The 19281-nt window shown below is 43.8% G+C and overlaps 1 protein-coding gene across 14 annotated transcripts in view; it reads left to right on the top strand.

Moving 5' to 3' along the window:
- Positions 1 to 19281, top strand: part of PLCB4 (phospholipase C beta 4) — a 280151-nt gene that overhangs the window by 82691 nt on the left and 178179 nt on the right. For 4 of the 14 annotated variants that reach the window (XM_053284727.1, XM_053284728.1, XM_053284726.1 and 1 more), the window contains one exon: positions 7356 to 7441. The exons of the other annotated variants lie outside the window; for them this stretch is intronic. The gene's annotated coding sequence lies outside the window, so the exon portion shown is untranslated. The remainder of the gene's footprint in view (positions 1 to 7355; positions 7442 to 19281) is intronic. 14 annotated transcript variants of the gene reach the window in all.

Raw genomic sequence — 19281 nt, 5'->3', positions numbered from 1 at the left:
TAATGAACACAATAATTGATATTTTTATGCATTAATTGAAAAACATGTTTGGCAACTCCCTTCCATTCTTACAGTGAGTTGCTAGGAGCTAGGGGTGTGCATGAACTGTTCGATGTTGAACTGATTTGGTGGCTTGATCACAAACCGAACCAGGGCCGGTCCAGTCCGCGATAGAACCGAACCAAGCCTGGTTTGATACAAACTGGCTCCTCATTGAAGGGGAGTGGCTTGAAAAATAGTCTAAGGTTCCTACCAGTTGGTGCAGCTGCCGGCGCTGCCACTAGCTGCCCCACAATACAGCCCAAGCACGGCTGACCTCTAAGCGGGCTGTGCCGCATCGGTGCAGTTCTGGCCTCCGCACATCTGTGGAGGCCGGAGCCGTGCTGCCACCATGTAGGCAGCCTGCTTAAAAAGAAATTGGAGGTGATTGGGCTGTACTGGGGGGTGGCAAGTAGTGGCGCCGGCAGCTGTGCCGGCTGGTAAGAACCTTTGGACTACCTTTCTTGCTGCTCCTCTGTCGCCCAGTGCATCCCCCCGCCCCTTTAGTTGTAAAGCGAAATCCTCACTGGATTACCCTGTACAAATATTGCTACCCGAAATGGTTCGGTCAAACAGACTGGACTGACTGGTTGGTTTGACTGAACCAGTTTGGTGGCGCACAGTATGGTTTGAATTCGATTTGAATTAGAACTGAACCACGATATGGGGTTCATGCACACCCCTACTAGGAACATGCTTAGGGCTGCGTTTCTAGGGCAGCTGGCTGCACTAAAAATATTCTAGCAGTTCAGACTGGTACAAGAAGAGAACAGTTGTACCACAGAGGTAGGGTGGGCTTCATGGAGTTTGCTGTTTACAGATTGGTTTTCATTACTTAACAGGCAAGGGCAGCTCCAGGGTAGGGGGACATGAGTGGGTAAATACCCAGTGGCGACATCAGGAAAAAATGGGGTGGGGAGCACAGAAGGGCAAACTGTATTTGTGGATGGGTGATCTGGGTGCCACATATTAGATTTCTGAAACAGAAATGGGGATTGGCAGCAAGCCACTTTTCATGGAGTGCTTGCCCCTTGCCCCCTGGCCCTTTCTGGAGATGCCGTTGCTTACAGAACTACTTACTTAAAATGTCTGGGAAAGAAGGTAGTTATTTGAGTGAAGAAAATGTCAAAAGTCTCGGAACGCTAATAAAATGTTTCTTTGACTTACATTTTGTAAAAGATTTTCATTTTTAACTATAGTATGGAAAGTAGTTACGAAATGTAGTTGAAATTGCTTGAAGATGTACTGTTTCTAAGAAGTGAACAAAGTTGTTCCAGTTTCTTTTAATAAATGTGGTTAATAGTTGTTAAATACCTTTAGATTGTAGCTGTAGTTATTACCCCTCAGAAAGCAGAAATCATTTCTGCTTTCAGAAATGATTTCATTTCAAATGAAATCATTTGCCGTTTCAGAGAGAGCAATAACAAAAAGGAATGGGGAAGGAAGGTGTTTCCAAAGATAAAGAGTCTTATATTTATGTTTGTAAATTTTTGGATTGGCTAAACTGTGAGACTGTTCTTATGAGCAGCCAAGACGGGGCTAAGGCAGTTAAGCCCAGGCTTGGCTGCCTGTGGGAACTGCTGGGAGCAAACCTGACTTAACCCCTGTTGAGCTGATCAGTGTCGGCTGCTTTCAGCCGACACTTAAAGAGTGATGTGCTCCTACCCGTCTCTGGGGGTATTCCCACAATGTGGGATTTCCAGGGGCTGGGACAACACGTCCCGACCCCCACACCTCCACGCTGCCCATGGCAGCTGCGGACCATCTGGGCACGCAATCCATGTGCCCAGCAACTGCTGCCTTCCCTGCTGCCCACCCTCGAGTCTTCTCAATCAATGGGCTTTATGTGTCGACTGAGGTGATCAACATGAGGTCTAGGAGCGATGTTGGAGCGAAGACAGAGGACATGAACTCCTAGCATGCAATAAGGAGGTGATTTGGCTCATATTTCAGTGGCTGTAATGAGTTAAAAACTGTTGCCTAGAGATAAGAGTGTGTTTTCACTTATATGCTTTCTTACATATTTCACATCCCAATAAATAAAATTACAGCATGATATCAAGTGAACTGAGGCTTTTTCCACTTTAAAAGTTAAATCTCATTCCGTACATAGATAGAACTGGATTATTCAGTTGTGAACCATTTGTTCATTTTTATATATTGTAATCCTGTAAGAAGATAGGCCTAAAAGTGGTGCAGATTGGAACTGTAAAAGTGTCTGGGCTAATCCCCAGTAATTCATACATAAGATTACTTCTGTTGCTATCTGGTTTTCCAGCTGAGAAAAATGTGCTGTATTGGATGATGTATATTTCATGTATATATGTCATGTATATATGAAATATGTATATTTCATGGAGCCAGCGTGGTGTAGTGGTTAGAGTGCTGGACTAGGAGCGGGGAGATCTGAATTCAAATCCCCATTCAGCCATAAAACTAGCTGGGTGACTCTGGGCCAGTCACTTCTCTCTCAGCCTAACCTACTTCACAGGGTTGTTGTGAAAGAGAAACTGAAGTATGTAGTACACTGCTCTGGGCTCCTTGGAGGAAGAGTGGGATATAAATGTAATAATAATAATGGTGATGATGATGATGATGATGATTGATGATGTAGCTTGGATATGTACAGAAACTGTGTACTAAAGAAACTTTGTCTAAAAGATTTCTCACTATAGTTCTGGTAAGTAAAGATTTCAGTGGTGGCACCGGGGGGAAAACACTGTGGTAGATCTCAGATGGGACAAAGTGCATTTCTGGGGGCATAAGAACAGCCTTGCTGGATCAGGCCGAAGGCCTATCTAGTTCAGCATCCTGTTCCACACAGTGATCTGCAAGATGCCTCTGAGAAGCCTACAAGTAAGAGGTGAGGGCATGCCCTCTTTCTTGCTGTTGCTCCCCTGCAACTGATATTCAGAGACATATTGCCTTCTGAGGGAGGAGGTGGCCTATAGCCATCAGACTAGTAGCCATTGATAGACCTGTCCTATCCCATGAATTTGTCTAAGCCCTTTTAAAAGCCATCCAAGCTGGTGGCCATCACACACCCTGTGGCAGAGAATTCCATAGATTAATTTTGTCCTGTGTGAAAAAGGACTTCCTTGTGTTGGTCCTAAATTTCCTGGCCTTCAGTTTCATGGGACGACCCTTGGTTCTAGTGTTGTGAGAGAGGGAGAAAAATTTCTCTCTGTCCACTCTCTCTATTTCGTGCATAATTTTACACACCTCTATCATGTATTTGTATAAGGGTATTATAATATTAGCATTTTTATTTTCAATCCCCTTCCTAATGATCCCTAGCATGGAATTTGCCTTCTTCACAGCTGCAGCACACTTCGTTGACACTTTCAATAAGCTGTCCGCCATGACCCCAAGATCTTTCTCCTGGTCAGTCACTGACAGCTCAGACCCCATCAGTGTATATGTGAAGCAGGGGTTTTTGCCCCAATATGCATCACTTTACACTTGTGTACATTGAACTGCATTTGCCATTTTGTTGCCCACTCCCCCAGTTTGGAGAGATCCTTTTGGAGCTTGGCACAATCTGTTTTGAATTTCACAACTGATTAACCTGCTGGCCAACAAAATCCCTAGCTGAGCTGTTGGATTTGGTTGCAGAATTGGCTTTGGAGACGCCCAGGTTGATGATGGTGCATGACTTCAGTGTTCACTTTGGGACTGAACTGTCAGGAGCAGCTCGGGAGTTCATAGTGGACATGACAACTATGGGCCTGTGGGTTTTTCCCAAGCGGTCTCATGGTCGTCATATGTTGCTGGTCACATGCTTGATTTGTTGTTTTCTTCTGATCAAAGAGGTGTTCCAGGGATGGGGATGCCAATGATTTCCCCATTGTCCTGGACAGACCACCACCTGGTGAAACTTCAGTTTGCAGCCAGTTGTCAGCTCTGCAGGGATGAAGGGCCTATTAGGATGTTCCGCCCGAGGAGGCTATTGGATCCAATAGGATTCCAAGAAACCTTGGAGGGCTTTAATGTTGGCTCTGCCGGTGATCTTGAAGACACCCTGGTGGAAAATTGGAATAATGAGCTTACTAGGGTGATAGACTCGATCGCTCCCACGTGTCCTCTCTGACCTGCTTCTAAATTATATGGTATACAGAAGAACTACAGGTGCTGAAGCAGCTAGGTAGATGACTAGAGTGCAAGTGGAGAAGAACTCGGCTCGAATCTGACAGATCACAGCACAGAGCATAATTGAATACTTATGTTCTGGCAATACATGAGGCAAAGAAGCTATTCTTTGCTACAAGTATTGCATCCGCAGGTTTGTATCCAGTGGAATTGTCAAGGGTATTGAAGCATCTTATACAGGCCTCTTCTGCTCCAGCTTTGGAACCATCAGTTAGCTGATGTGAAGCTTTTAATCAGTTCTTTGCGGACAAAATCCTTTGAATTTGAGCCAACCTGGATTCCATTGTTGGTACAGAGTCTTTAGTGAGGGTAACCAGTAACTCATCTTGTGTGGTTATATTGGATCAGTTTCAGTTTGTGACCCCTGAAGATGTGAACAAGCTGCTTGGAACTGTGTGTCCTACCACCTGTTCTCTTGATCCTTGTCCGACATGGCTTGTATTATCAAGTAGGGATATTGTTGGAGAGGGTCTGGTTGAGATCATAAATGCTTCTCTGAGGGAAGGTAGGATGCCTCCTTGTTAAAGGAGGCAATTACTAGACCTCTTTTAAAGAAACCTTCACTGGACCGCTCAGAGTTGGGCACTTATAGGCCTGTCTCCAATCTTCCATGGTTGGCCAAGGTGATTGAGAAGGTGGTGGCCTCTCAACTCCAGGCAGTCTTTGATGAAACAGATTATCTAGGCTAATTTCAAACTGGTTTCTGGGCAGGTTATGGGGTGGAGACTGCTTTGGTCGGCCTGATAGATGATCTCCAAAGGCGAATTGACAGAAGTAGTGTGACTCTGTGGGCCCTTTTGGATCTCTCGGTGGTTTTTGATATGATCGACCATTGTATCCTATTGGATCACCTGCGGAGACTGGATGTAGGGGGCACTGCTTTGCAGTGGTTCCATTCATACCTCTGGGGCAGATTTCAGAAGGTATTACTTGGAAACTGCTGCTCTACAAAGCGAAAGCTTTTGTATGGTGCCCCTCAGGGCTCCATTTTGTCTCCAATGCTTTTTAACATCTACATGAAACCTCTGGGAGAGAACATCGGGATTTGGTGCAGGGTGTTATCAGTACACTGATACACTCAAATCTACTTCTCCATGTCAGCTTCATCAGGCAATGGCATAACTGAGACTGAATCCAAACAAGATGGAAGAGCTCACTGTAGGAAGCCACAGTTCAAAAATGGGATAGACCTGCCTGTTCTGGATGGTGTTACAGAAGGGTTATCCCCAGAACGAACAGGTTCACTGTTTGGGAGTACTTCTGTACCCAGCCCTGTCTCCGATACCTCAGGTGGAGGCGGTGGCCAGGAGCAGTATTCACTCTAAGCGGTGTTCCCTCTAATTTTTAGAATCAGTGAGCAGATAGAGTTTTGTTCTGGGCAGCAGTTTCAAGGCAGTGTTTGCATGTAACTCTCTCTCTCAATCACAAACACACAACCAGTTAAGAACTAATGCGTCACACAAAGCATGGTGCACATTTTTTTTTTTAATTTAACCTGCCGGAGGAGAGCCACTGCTGCCTTCTATCCTCTCCCTACTCACCCCCAGTTCTCCCCACTCACCCCCAGCTCCAGCCCCTCCGCTGCCACCTCCCATCCTCCTCCCCCCGACTCCAGGCCCCAAGCTCTGGTCTCTCTGGGCTGCTGGGTGGGGGCTGCCAGGCAGAGCCATGGCTGCCTCTATCTGCAGATCTTGACAGAAGTCTTGCGAGATTCGCTGCTGGAACTGGAAGAGGAGGAGGCCCAGCTGGGGAGGGAGGGAAGGAGGAGGATTCAGCGGGGCGGTGTAGGGCGGTGGTGACCTGGCTGGGGAGAGGGGGTAAGGGGGCAATGCTTACGGGGAGAGGGGGGGAACAGGGTGCTGGGCAGGGTGCTGTGCGCGGTGGTGGCGGGCACAGCAGAGACTACGCACCCACCAGAAACTGCTGCAAGGGGCCATGGGGTGGTACGCATGTGCTTGTGTATGCCTTAGAGGGAACAGTGCCTCTAAGGCATACACGTGTGTGTGCTCACATGTTTTTTGATGGCCACTCAGTTAATTTTAGATACTGCGCAGGGTGAATCAGGAAGGCTCCACTCTAAATATATGTGCACACATGCTGCTTTGATACAGCCACCAAGAACAAAACTCATTCCGCACAGAGGTGGAAAAAATTGGAACACTGGCCAGGAGTGCTTTCTATCAGCTTTGCTAATTGGGCAAGGGGGCACTTTTTTAACTTGGTGATTCTTTTTATTTAGCAGGTGGAGAGTAACTGGCCTTTATCCACACCCAGCACAGTACCTCCAGTGACTGTTGCTGGTGTCTTATTGTATGTTTCTTTTTAGATTATGAGCCCTTCGGGGACAGGGATCCATCTTATTTCTCTATTTATTGTTGTTTCTCTATGTAAACCGGTTCTGAAACCTTTGTTGAAAAGCGGTATATAAATATTTTGTTGTTGGTTCACCAACTGCACCCTTTCCTGGATGTGAGTGACCTTAAGACAGTGATGGACATGCTGGTAACCTCCAGGCTTGACTACTGCAATGCACTCTACATGGGGCTGCCTTTATACATAGTCTGGGAGCTGCAATTGGTGTAGAATCTTGCTGCCAGATTGGTCTCCGGGACGTCCCGAAGAGACCATATTACTCCGATTCTAAAAGATCTACCCTGGCTACCAAAACGTTTCTGGGCAACATGCAAAGTGCTGGTTATTACCTATAAAGCCCTTAACAGCTTGGGTCCACGGTATTTAAGAGAGTGCCTTCTTCGTTATGAACCCTGCTGCCTATTAAGATCTTCAGAGGAGGTTCGTCTGAGGGTGCCACCAGCTTATCTGGTGGTGACTCAGAGGTGCGCCTTCTCTGTGGTTGCTCTGGGACTGTAGAATGCACTTCCTGCTGAGATTAGAGCTGCTCCATCCCTGTTGAATTGTAGGAAACAGCTGAAGACACATCTCTTCAGCCAAGCTTTTTGGTGTTTTTATGGATATTTTAATCTGGTTTCATGTTTTAACTGTTAAATTATTGGAGTTTTTTGTTCTTGTTTTGTTTTATGCTGTTAACCACCTAGAGACTTTGGTAGTGGGTGCTATACAAATTTATTGAATAAATAAATAAATGCCCTAAATAGTTTAGTGTCATCTGCAAATTTGCCCACTTTGCTGCTTATCCCAATTTCTAGATCATTTATGAACAAGTTAAAGAGCACTAGTCCCAGAACAGATCCCTGGGGGACTCCACTGCTTACTTCTCTCCATTGTGCAAACTGTGAGTTGATTCCTACTCTCTGTCCTTCAGCCAGTTACTAATCCAAACATGAACCTGTCCCCTTATCCCATGACTGCTAGGTTTACTCAAGAGCCTTTGGTGGGAACCTTGCCAAAAGCTTTTTGAAAGTCCAAGTATACTATATCAACTGGAGCACCTTTACCCACATGTCTGTTGACACTCTCAAATAATTCCAAAATGTCAGTGAGGCAAGACTTGCCCTTGCAGAAGCAAGGAAGACCTGCCCTTCTATATGTTGAACAATTTTCTCCTTAATTGTGCTTTCCATCCATTTACCTGGCACAAAAGTTAAGCTAACCAGCCTATAATTTCACAGATCCCCCCGGAACTCTTTTGGAAAATCGGAATTACATTAGCTACTCTCCAGTCCTCTGGTACAGAGCCTGATTGTAGGGGCAAGTGACATACTTTTGTTAGGAGATCAGCAATTTCACATTTGAGTTCTTTCAGAACTCTTGGGTGGATGCCATCTGACCCTGGCCATTAGTTAATTTTTAGTTTTTTCAAGACAGTTTAGAACATCCTCTCTTGTCACCTCATATTGGCCCAGTTCTTCAGCCTCCAAGCCTGAAAAGCTCAGTTCCGGAGTGGATACATGGTCAGTATTCTCTGCCATGAAGACATATGCAAAGAACTCATTCAGCTTTTCTGCATTCTCCTTATTCTCCTTAATAATCCCTTTCACGCCCTCATCATCTAAGGGTCCAACCACCTCCCTGGAATAGGTCCAATACCTTTGCTTCTGATATATCTAAAGAAATTTATGTTATTCCTCATGAAACTTCTAACTATATGTTGCTTAAGCTCTCTTTTTGTACCCCTTATTTGTCTCCTTGCATTTTATGTTCATTCCTGTTCTCTTCATTTGGGCAAGACTTCCATTTTGTGAAGGAAGTTGACTTCTCTTTTATAGCTTCCCAGACTCTTCCTGTTAGCCACATTGTGTATGAGGATGAGCCGTGTATGTATGTATGTATGTATGTATGTATTTAAAATATTTACACCCCACTCCTTCAGTGCATTACTTGTCAGGGTGGCTTACAATATTAATGAAATAGATACAGTAAAGGATAAAATAAATAAATAATGGCTAAAAAGTTAAAAGACCTGGCTAAAACCACAATTCAAATATGTTTTAACATTGAAATTAAGTTATTAGTAAACAGCTAAACATTAAGAAACCTACCAGATAAAAGGAGGGAGTAAGATATTTAAAAAAAACATTTTAAAAAAGTTGCATCTTCAGTTACTTTAAAACACTGAGGGAGGGCGCATGGCAAAGCTCTTCCGGGAGGGCATTCTAGATGTCCCACATTTTAGGTTCCTGAAACAAATGAGGGACAGGTGGGGGGCAGCTGCTTTTCTGAGGGGGCATTTCCCTCCCCTATCCCCCCCCCGTTAGCTGCTCTTTCAAAATGTGAGCTGATGATAGGCTGCGTTTAGGTAAGTATTGAGTTTCAGTAGAAGCCTTATGAAGTTAATGGAAATAAATCATTCCTATGGTTCTTTCGCTCTTTATGTTTGAGGGTTTAAGCATTCTCCTAACTTGCATAAGGTGTATCTCTGAGATCACTAACTGCTCTGCATGCTTTTCTGGTCACAGAGGTAGAAGGGTAGATGTGCGTGTTCTGCATGTTGAGTTGATGTTTACAGATATGGTGGGGTTGGTATATTGCATACCACAGAGTGGTTTTCTCGATTATATAACTTTTTAAAATCTTTCCTAAGCTTTGATAAAATGAAAGGATTACCGCAACTCTGATCTCATTTGCATCTAAATTGTTCTTGGCCTTGAAGCTCAAACCTGCCTTTAAAGCAATACTGTTGATAAATTTAATATCTTTGTTCTCCATAGTATATTGGCTGTTGAAGTTCAGAAACGAATTAACTGGCATAGGAGAACGAGTTTCAGTGGTTTCCAATTGTGCCCTGTATGAAATTTACAGCTGAAGAATGACTCTTTTAGCATTTTAATCCTAAATATGTAAGCCCATGGTTTACTCCATATGGATACAACAATGTGTAAATTGGGTAATGAGATTGGGTAAGGAGAGGAGAGCTGGTCTTGTGGTAGCAAGCATGAGTTGTCCCCTTAGCTAAGCAGGTTGCATATGAAAGGGAGACTAGAAGTGTGAGTGCTGTAAGTTATTCCCCTTAGGGGATGGAGCCGCTCTGGGAAGAGCAGAAGGTTTCAAGTTCCCTCCCTGGCTTCATGGAGAGGAGAGCTTGTCTTGTGGTAGCAGGCATGACTTGTCCCCATAGCTAAACAGCATCTACCCTGGTTGCATCTGAATGGGAGACTTGATGTGTGAGCACTGAAAGATATTCCCCTCGGGATGAAGCTGCTCTGGGAAGAGCAGAAGGTTTCAAGTTCTTTCCCAGGCTTCTCCAAGATAGGGCTGAGAGAGATTCCTGCCTGCAACCTCGGAGAAGCCGTTGCCAGTCTGTGAAGACAATACTGAGCTAGATAGACCAATGGTCTGACTCAGTATATGGCAGTTTCCTATGTTCCTCTGAGATTCAGGTAGTTACAAAGAAACCAGATTTCTAGATTCGCTGAGCGACTGTGCCCTGGAACAGCTGGTCATGGAACAAACCAGAGAAAGGGCAACCTTGGACTCAATCCTGAGTGGTGCCCAGGACCTGCTGTGAGATAACAGTGTTGTGGCACCATTAGGGAACAGTGACCACAGAATCATCAAATTCAGTATATATACGAGGAGAGAATCGTTAAGGAAGTCTAACACAGACTAGGGGTGTGCCCAGACCGGTTTTAGTGGTTCAGCCCAAATTCAGACCGAACTACAGGTCCGCGAACTGGTTCACAAAAAATGCATGCATGAAGGCCAGGTTAGTTGTGTGGGCTGCTGGGAGGAGTGACTGCTCCGAGCATCCTTGGGACTGCGAGTAAAGACCTAATTTACATACATTTATTTATTTATTTATTTATTTATTTATTTATTTATTTGCATTTATATCCCGCTCTTCCTCCAAAGAGCCCAGAGTGGTGTACTACATACTTAAGTTTCTTGCCACAACAACCCTGTGAAGTAGGTTAGGCTGAGAGAGAAGTGACTGGCCCAGAGTCACCCAGCGAGTCTCATGGCTAAATGGGGATTTGAACTCGGGCCTCCTCGGTCCAAGTCCAGCAGTCTAACCACTACACCACGCTGGCTCTATATCACGCTGACGGTTGGCTCGGGACTGAGGAACCATACTGCAGAATTCCATTACAAGGCAAAGTGAGAGTAGGGGAAAGAAGGCTGAACCAGTGTAGGGAGAAAAATAATGTGTGGGAACTAAAGCATGGCATGGAGTTGAACTATTTAATGACCAGATAAAAGTCTGTGGGCATTCTTAATACTAGTTGAAAAGGAAAGTATGTTAATTTAATTTTACACAATATATTTATGCAGATTTTCAGACTTTCATATCAGGAATAACACTTTTTATGTCTATTAGATATCAAAAAATTTGCTACAGTATTAATGTGCATGTCCTTAATGCCTGCTGTAGTGAAAATGCAGAACAATGCATGTCAGCCTTCTGCTTGGCATCGCCCATGCTACCAACATAAAGGAAAAACTGGTAGTTTAGAACAAATCAGATGACTGATTTCAATAACACTCAGTACCAATCATGTTGTTGTATATGCTTGTACAAACTGATTCTACATATTCCTATAAATGACATAAATATATAATTATGTAACAATCCCAAGACCTAACTTTCCAGTTATCTAATAAAAAATGCAAATGAAGTACCAAATGACATGGATCAAGTTATTCTGATTTTATAAGCACAAACTACCAGCAGCAAAATTCCCAATAGAACATTCTCTTGCTTTCATTGTCAGATTTGTCTGCTATGTTATTCCCTCTGTGGGTACGGCTTTAAGCATAGTTTGGTGCTATGTTATGGATGTGACCCCTCCCCAAAGAGAATAAGCTGGCCATGACCCTGTTCACTTTTAGTGGAAAAGTCACAGAATCTGCTCATGTGGCCTTTTAAAATGTAGTAGAAAGCAAGGCTGCATTGAAATTCACCAATAGCATGTTTTCTCTTTAAATCAGCAAGTATTTACTAGATGGCAGATTTGTATCTTGTTCCTCCTCTCTCTCTTTTAACTTATTTTTGGATTCAACTGCCATTTGCTATCCTTTCTGCTGCCTTGCACAGCATTTCCAGGACATAAAAACAGCCCTGCTGGATCAGACCAAAGGCCTACCTAGTCCAGCATCCTGTTTCACACTGTGGCCCACCAGATGCCTCTGAGAAGCCCACAGACAAGAGGTGAGGGCATGCCCTCTCTCCTATTGTTACTCTCCTGCAACTGGTATTTAGAGGCATCTTGCCTCTGAGGTTGACATTGTCCTCATCAAGCTTAGCTTGCAGGGATCCCCAAGCAATTGAAGCCCATCCTACTATTGGGTGCATCCTAATATGCAGTGAGGTCAATGCAATTATTTATTGGGGGGGGGCTATTGTCTAATCACATGTTGCAACAAAATATTTCAGGTTAAAGGACTGAAAGTCTTACACCCTCAACTGTCACAACAATATTGGTATGGCCAACAAATACCAGGAGTTTTCTCACACTGCTGCTGCTACTTCTGCTATGGAAGAATGGGTGTCCATAGCCTTTTTTTCTTTCCTTGCAAGTGCTGTTCCAATTGACATCTGTTTAGAAACCTGTGATCATTCCTGCCAGTATTAATGACTAGAGATAGTCCTTTGGCTCAATATTCCAGCTTAGTTCCCATTGATCTAAATGTGATATATATACTTACAAAGTGCACAAGACTGAATCCTTCCTTCCTTCCTTTGGTTTTGGCTTTCTCAGATTGTGTCTTCAGAAGCTGATGTGGTCAGCATTAATATATGGAGACCTTTTACGCTGAAATATTTTAAAGTATTTTCATGCATACATAGATTCACTATATACTTCAGGATCTCCTTTTTCCACTTTCCTGCTTACAGTTAAGACTAGGGGTGTGCAATTCGTATTTTCGGTGATTCGGTTCAGGACCCAAACCGAATCACCCCTGTTCTGTTTTGTGCCCGAATATGGGCCACCCGAATCATGCTTGATTCGGTTCGGATTCGGATTTAATCCGAATCTGAATCCGAATCGATTTGGGGGGGAAAGGGCCCACCTGCAAAATTTTGGGGTGGGGTGGTAGTGCCCAATGGGTGGAAGCTACCACCCCAATTTCAGGGGGATTGGGCAAAGGGCTGATTTTGGGGGAATTTTTGAAGTTTTAGTGACTTTGGGGCAGTTCGGGGGCATAGCATGGGATCTGGGCAAAAAGAGTGGGGTGGGGTGATAGTGCCTAATGGGTGCAGGCTACCACCCCAATTTCATGGGGATAGGGCAAAGGGCTGATTTGGGGGGAATTTCTGAAGTTTTCATGTCTTTGCGGCAGATTGGGGCAGATTGGGGCAGAAAGTGGGGCCTGGGGCAGAATAGTGGGGTGGGGTGGTAGTGCCTATTGGGTGGAGGCTACCACCCCAATTTAAGGGGGATTGGATAAAGGGCTGATTTTTTGGGAATTTTTGAAGTTTTTGTGTCTTTGGGGCAGTTTTGGGGCAGAAAGTGTATCTGACCCAAAAGGTTGGGTTGGGGTGGAGTGCCTAATGGGTGGAGGCTACCACCCCCATTTCAGGGGGATTGGGCAGAGGGCTGATTTTTGGGAATTTTTGAAGTGTTGGTGTCTTTGGGGCAGATTGGGGGCAGAAAGTGGATCTGCCCCAAAAGAGTGGGGTGGGCTGGTAGATAGTGCCTAATGGGTGGAGGCTACCACCCATCCCCAATTTCAGAGTGATTTGGGCAGAGGGCTGGATTTTGGTGAATTTCTGAGGTTTTTCTTCATAAGGTGCAGTGTGCTAGATTGATATTCATAGTAAATGAGAGTGTGAAAAAGTGAAAGTGGGGTCATGAGAGTTCTTTAATTGAAAAAAATCTCATCTGCTATCATTGAATGAGAATTCACACCTCAGAAGTTTTTCTGAAGGGATGTTATTCCCTTATTTTCTGAGGTGTGAATTCCCTGGGATGCCAGAATTTTATCATCAGTACTGTTGGTTATTATAGACTAGTATTTTTAAGCCCGTTAAAATAACGGGCGCTAGTAGGGTTGTGTAGTTATGTTTGTTTGATCTGTATCTCCTCTACAGCAAGGGTTGTGTTTTTTGTTTTATTTCCCCTTTTTGTTTTCAGTAAGTCTTTTTAAGTGTTCATTTTCAAGTTTTGTTTATTTTCCCGATATGTATGTAATTTACTTATTGGGGAAATAAGCAGAATTTTTAAATAAAAACTTAGTAAGGCTTACTAAAAACAAAAAGGGGATAAAAAGAGAAAACCTTTTCTGCACTCTTTTATTTCCTTTCCGCTCTCCCTTTTTCTTGTAGCTCCTTTTTCCCTTTTCTTGTTGTCTCACTTTCTTTTGTTCTTCCATCTCCTTTATGTAGTTTTTCCATACTTATAAGGTTATTTTATGTTTAAATAATAATCTTTATTTGTTTTGTTTTTTTAACTAATTTCCCCCCCTCTCAACTCTCATAGTATTTCTTCATCTCTTCTCTCTTTTTTGTGTGTTTGTGTGTGTTTTTTCTCCCCCTGTCTGTTTCACTCTCTCTCTGTCGATTTCTCTTTCTTTGTTGTTATTTTTTCTTTCCTTTTTTATTCCCCTCTCCCTTGTCCTTGTGTCTATCCTTTATCTCCCTTTTTGTTGTTGTGTTTGTTGGTGTTGTTGTTCTTCATTGTCCCTTTTTTTGTTCTTTTACAATTCTGGGGCTAATTTTTGTTTAAATTTTATGTTTTATTTTTTGTTTTCTTGGTTCCCCCCCCCCCCTTCCCCTTATAGTATTTCTTTATACACCACATTTTTGGTGAATATTTTTTCTGAGCCTGCTATTAGTCTTCCTTGTTCTGGGCCTTCTAATACCCTGATCACGATGTCTTTAAAACTTCTAACTCTGGTTTAAGGTATGTGCTTCTTTTCAGGTTGCTGGTATCAGGAATAATATTGGTTTTCTATGTCTCTTGCTTGCTGAAGCAGGCTCTGGCTACCCCTTTTTTCCCTGAGCAGTGGGATGAGGATTTATGCCAAAGTGGTTTAGGGTGGAGTAATTTGTAATCTGCGCTCTGCTGCGTTATAGTATGGCCTGTATGGCGAAGTCAGTGGTTCTGGTGTAATTATAATTTTCCCACTCTTTGGGTAGTTCTCAGGGCTAACTTTTGTGTATGTCTTTCTTATTCCTTCCCCCCCCCCCTCTGTTTGCAGCTGCTGAAATGTTGGAGTGTTGTGCCCCTTCTGCTTTCCTCCTCAATTTAGGCAATTTTCTCACTGTCTTATCTATCGTGGGTATAATCCCAAAAGCAGTGTTGAGAAGTATTTTCTATTAAAATATGTTGTGCAGTGAGTTCACTTTGTACTGAGTTTTGAATCTACTCCCTAGAGCAGCAGTGAGAAGTGGTTTCTAAATCTTTGTTTTTAAAATTTATCCTTTATCTTTTCTGCACCCCAGCATATATATATTTGTTTTTTTATTTTTCCTTTTTTTGATGGATGGTGACAGATACTCACTGTTCCTGTTGCATTAAAGAGTAATGGCAGGAGACTCACAGTGTTAGTCTGTCAATTTATCTTGCTGCAGCTGCTGGTCTAAATTTAAAGCAGCGTGGTTTTTCTTTTCTTTTTGTATTTTTCAAGCAGTCTGTTTCCTGTCCTCCTTCTCTATCTGTCTCTTTCTCCTATTTTTCCTTCACCCTTTTTTATGGGGGGTGTGTGTGTTAAACTACTAAATGTGCAGTCATCAATTTTCACTTCACAGCTTTTTAAGAATAATATTGCAGGTTAGTTCTCTGTGAGTGGAAAGGAATTGTCTCTGGTTGTGAGGGCTACCGTGTAGGTTGGTGTGCTGTCTCCCCTCAGAGATTTTTGAGTTTGGTGTAACATCAAGGTACCCGTTAGTATCTCTTGGCAATTTGGTGACAGTAGTAATCAACGTGTGGTGCTCTGTTTTTTGAGCTTGCTAAATAAAAGATCAATGCTTATTCCACTGTGAGTGGAAATGAATTTTTTCTGGTTCTGAGGGCTTCCCTCCCGGTCGGTGTGCTGACTCCCTTCAGGGAGTTTTGGCTCCTGGCAGTATCTGGTTGAAATTCAGTAATAGAAAGCCGCTCCTGGATGTTTTGAGTAAATTTTGGCAATGAAGTGCCTGTAGTAAGTGTTGTGTTTCGCTCTCGAAATAAGCTGCTCTAACGGTGACAAAGTGGAGACCGTTAGTCAACTGGGCTGCTGCGCGCAGTTGCTATTTATCCAGGCTGTTTTCCCGCCCGTACTTGGAAGGGGGGGGGATTTCTCTGAATGTGATTGGCTGGCCAGGGAAAGGGTGAGGAAATGGAAGCTGCAGTGCTTGTGAAACTGTGTGTTCTGGCAGTCGGTCCTCACAGCTGGCTGAGTCCTCCTCCCCCCCCCCCCCGCCACGTGTAAGGGCTGAAAGGGCGAATTGAAATACACCTCCTGCTGTTGCCGCTGACCAAGCTGTCTTGTGCACATTAAGCTCCAAGCCCCGCGTGTAAGGGCAAAAACGGCCCTTGAACATGTCCCTGGGGCTGTTGGCAGCAACCCAGCTTCTGCCCTCCCAGCTGCCGAGACCTCTTCTGCCCTGCGTCACGTCCCTCCCTCCGCCGCCCGCTCGCCCTCCCAGCTGGTTGAGTCCTCCCTTCCACCACCCCCTTACGTTTAGGGGCTTAAACGGCCCTTCAAAATGCCACCGCCCACCCTCCCAGCTGCCGAGACCTCTTCTCCCCGGGTCCACGTCCTGGCATAGTTAGTAGAGAAGGAGAGAGGAACTCACATGCCGAGCTCCCCACTCCTTAAAGCCTCATCCCGTACTGCCGCTTTGACCGAAAAGGACACCTCTTGCGTCCTTTTTATCCAAAGCGCCAGTACAGGAAGAGGCTTTCAGGAGTGAGGAGGTCTGCATGCGAGCTCCTCTCTCCTTCGCTACGTTGGCTAGGCTAACGATTTAAGGACGTTTTCCCGGGAATGAGAGTTGTGTGTGGGGTAAGCAGGTTTCGGCAGCTGGGCGGGCGGTTGGCGGCGATAGCCGTGTGGCCATTTTTAGGGGCCGTTTTGGAGAAAACACGGGGGCATTTTCAAGGTCCGTTTTGGCCCTTAAATGTGGGGGTGGGGGTTTAAAGCTTGTAGGGGGGGCGGACGGTTGGCGGCGGCAGCCGCGGGGGCAATTTAATGGGGCATTTTAGCCCTTAGACGTTCTTCACAATATTCAAAAGAAGATGGCCGTCGGTGTCTGGGCGGCCGTGTCTTTTTGGGCCGATCTGAGCATGCGCTCCGCGCATGCTCAGAACGGCCCAAAAAGACACAGGCAGCACGGCTGCACGCTTAAGGCTTTTATGGTATAGGATATCGTCACAGAATATAGGCTGTTCCCAGTAAAGCTGTTTTTTGTAATTGGCTGATGGTGATTTCTGTGGCCCCTATGGTGTTGAGGTGCTCTTCAAGGTCTTTTGGAACTGCACCCAGGGTGCCAGTTACCACTGGGATTATTTTGGTCTTTTTCTGCCACAGCCTTTCAATTTCAATTTGTAGATCTTTGTATTTGGTGATTTTTTCTATTTCTTTTTCTTCTATTCTGCTATCCCCTGGTATTGCTATGTCGATTATTTTGACTTGTTTTTCTTTCTTCTCGACTACAGTGATATCTGGTGTATTGTGTGGCAGATGTTTGTCTGTTTGTAGTCGGAAGTCCCATAATATTTTTACATCTTCATTTTCTTCAACTTTTTCAATTTTATGGTCCCACCAATTTTTGGCTACAGGTAGCTTGTATTTTTTGCAGATGTTCCAGTGTATCATCCCTGCTACTTTGTCATGCCTTTGTTTGTAGTCAGTCTGTGCGATCTTTTTGCAACAGCTGATTAGGTGGTCCAATGTTTCATCTGCTTCTTTACAAAGGCGGCACTTGCTGTTTGTTGTGGATTTTTCAACTTTTGCTTTTATTGCAATTGTTCTTAGTGCCTGTTCTTGTGCAGCCAGTATTAAACCCTCTGTTTATAATAATAATAATAATAATAATAATAATAATAATAATAATAATTAATATTTTACACAGTCAGACAGGTGTTATTGACTGGTTTGTTTTATCCAGACATCGAGTCCTTCCCAAGGACCTGGGATGGCTGAATTTTTTATCAATGTTGTTGCTGTTATTATTATAGATACCGTTGCAAAATATAGGCTGTTCCCAGTAAAGCTGGTTTTTGTAATTGGCTGATGGTGATTTCTGTGGCCCCTATGAAGTGCTCTTCAAGGTCTTTTGGAACTGCACCCAGGGCGCCAATTACCACTGGGATTATTTTGGTCTTTTTCTGCCACAGCCTTTCAATTTCAATTTGTAGATCTTTGTATTTGGTGATTTTTCCTATTTCTTTGTCTTCTATTCTGCTATCCCCTGGTAATGCTATGTCAATTATTTTGACTTGTTTTTCATTCTTCTCGACTACAGTTATAACTGGTGTATTGTGTGGCAGATGTTTGTTTGTATTATTAGTATTATTATTATTATTATTATTATTATTATTATTATTTTACATTTATAGCCCGCTCTTCCTCCAAGGAGCCCAGAGCGGTGTACTACATACTTAAGTTTCTCTTTCACAACGACCCTGTGAAGTAGGTTAGGCTGAGAGAGAAGTGACTGGCCCAGAGTCACCCAGCTAGTATCATGGCTGAATGGGGATTTGAACTCAGATTTCCCTGGTCCTAGTCCAGCACTCTAACCGCTACACCATGCTCGCCGCTGCCCCCAGTCGAGCAAATTGTTGAACTGGTTTATTTAAAACTGGGTTTAGTTTGGTTTGATCTTGGACTAGTCCCCTTTCCTGAAGGGTGGTCCAGTTAGCAATCAAACCGTTTGAACTGTTTCCTGAAGAGTGGTCCATTTAGCAGTCAAACTGTTTGAATCCAGTTTGTGGCAGATTGGTTTGAGATCAAGTCAGTTCTGCACATTCTTAACTGCACATTCCTAACACTTTGAACTTCAGAAGAGGAAACTTCTCTAAAATGAAGAGTTGAAATAGAGTTGGTGAATAGAAAACTGAAAGGGAAAATAAAGAGAGCTACTTCACTCCAGAATGCATGGAGTTTATTTAAAACCACAATAATAGAAAACCAGTTAGACTGTGTACAAAAATGGAGGAAAGGTACCACCAAGTCCAGGAAGATGCCAGCATGGCTAACAAGTAAAGTCAAGGAAGCTATAAAGGAGAAGAATTCCTTCAGAAATTGGAAGGCATGCCCAAACTAAGAGAACAGAAAGGAACACAAACTCTGGCAAAAGAAATGCAAGGAGATGACAAGGGTTTTGAAAAGAGAGTTTGAGGAACATTTAGCTAAAAACATCAAGGGGGATAACAAAAACGTCTTTAAATACTTCATGAGCAGGAAACCTGCCTGGCAGGCGGTTGGTCTATTTCATGATGAGGTAGTGAAAGGGATTAATAAAGAGGATCTTTATTAGTTTCATTTAAACTTACTTGCAGAGAAGCCAGATGAATTCTTTACATCTGTCTGAGCATATACCAGTGCCTGAAGCAAGCTTCTCACGGACAGTGGCTAAAGAACTGAGTCAGATAGTGGTGATAAGAGATGATATTATAACTGTCTGGAAAAATTAAAAAATTAAGAAATTGTCAGGGCCAGATGGCAAGCACCCGAGAGTCCTTTAAGAACTCAAGAGCCCCTGGTGGCGCAGTGGTAAAACTGCCGCCCTGTAACCAGAAGGTTACA

This window comes from Hemicordylus capensis, chromosome 1, assembly GCF_027244095.1.
Source record: "Hemicordylus capensis ecotype Gifberg chromosome 1, rHemCap1.1.pri, whole genome shotgun sequence".
Classification (NCBI taxonomy): Eukaryota; Metazoa; Chordata; class Lepidosauria; order Squamata; family Cordylidae; genus Hemicordylus; species Hemicordylus capensis.
This window is presented reverse-complemented; position numbering and strand designations above follow the sequence as displayed.